The sequence below is a fragment of the Eptesicus fuscus genome, chromosome 13 (assembly GCF_027574615.1).
Source record: "Eptesicus fuscus isolate TK198812 chromosome 13, DD_ASM_mEF_20220401, whole genome shotgun sequence".
In the NCBI taxonomy this organism is placed as follows: Eukaryota; Metazoa; Chordata; class Mammalia; order Chiroptera; family Vespertilionidae; genus Eptesicus; species Eptesicus fuscus.
This window is the reverse complement of record NC_072485.1, coordinates 34897623-34898987: the sequence shown is the minus strand read 5'-3', so window position 1 is coordinate 34898987 and position 1365 is coordinate 34897623. Positions and strand designations below refer to the sequence as shown.

Sequence of the window (1365 nt, the reverse complement as noted above, 5' to 3'; positions counted from 1 at the left end):
TGGCTGTGACCAGGTGGAAAAGGGGAGGGGAACCAGGTAGCGTGGGGAGGGGTTATCTTCATAACATTCCATTTATACACAGAACTAAACAGACAAGCACAGAATCACTATTGTGGTTAGTTGTTGGCAGTATGGGAAAGGGGAGAAACACGTTGCAAGTAGGGGTGTCATTAAAAGGAAATACAGCCCCTCTCCAAAACTGGGGTACTGGGAATGGGGGGGATGGAACACTTGGTCTGTTTCAATCCAAGAGGAATCAGAAGACCAAAAGCAGTTTGGGAAGGCCAGAACCATCAGGGGTGGAGTGAGGAGGAAGGTCCAGGGGGTGGGGGGCTGTTTGGCAACTGGGTGAAGGGATTGCCCTCCCCCTGCTGGGATCCCCCAGTCCCTCTGGTCTGGCAGGAGGGGGGCAGCCTGCAACCCCCCATAGGCAGGTCTGGGGCTGCCAGATACTCCATGCAGGGGGCTGGAAGGGGCTCACAAAGGCTTGCCCTCCAGGGAAATGACAGCACTGCCCCCCAGCTTCTCTGCCAGAGTACAGCGGTCCTTGACCTCCTTGTAGTACTCTGCTTGTGATTCCTGCTTGATCGCTGTAACCTTCTTCTTGGTGGCATCCTTGGAGCTGGCATAGATCACTTTACTCTTAAGCGGTGTAGACTCAGGGGCCCAGAGGATAACACCAGGAACTCCTTCTGGCTCTCCTTAGTCTCATAGGTTGTGTCGTACAGGGCATAGCGGCCATCTCTGTCCGGCAGCATCTTGATGAAGGTGGCCTAGGGGTTTTCTACTGTCTGGCCCACATCACCTACCAGGATCTCCTTGCCCTCTTCCAGAATGATGTTCTTCTTGTCTTCACTCAGGCAGAAGAGCACCACCTTCTTGTGCTTCTTCGCCTCCTCTGGTGTCGAGGACTTAGGCACCTTCATGTCATTGAACACTTTGATGACTCCATCAGAGACAGCCACCCCAGAGGCCATGTTGCCAGAAACTAAAGGAGATAGCAAGAAGAGCCTGGAAAGACCAAAGCCACTGCAGCTGCCGCCGGGATCCGACTGAACCCCCTGTTACTTTTTGATGCCCTGTTTTACTTAACTCATTCTCCATGTGAAAGATTTTTAAAAACATGCATCTTTTAAAAAATGTTTTAATTGATTATAGAGAGAGAGCAAGGGAGAGAGAGAGAAACATCAATTGGCTGACAGGGAAGGGAACCAGTGACCTTTTGGTGCATGAATCAATGCTCAATCACTGAGCCACACTGGCCAGGCTAAAAAAGTATCTTTATAATTAGTATAAAATAGTTGTTTTGAAACCTGAATTCACAGCATAATAGATTTCCAAACAGGTGTTACATATCACTGAAAA

At 49.7% G+C, this 1365-nt stretch overlaps 1 pseudogene; it reads right to left on the bottom strand.

The window, feature by feature from the left end:
• Nucleotides 1–477: 477 nt before the first annotated feature.
• On the bottom strand, nucleotides 478–977 carry LOC103293635 (cofilin-1-like; annotated as a pseudogene).
• Nucleotides 978–1365: the final 388 nt, after the last annotated feature.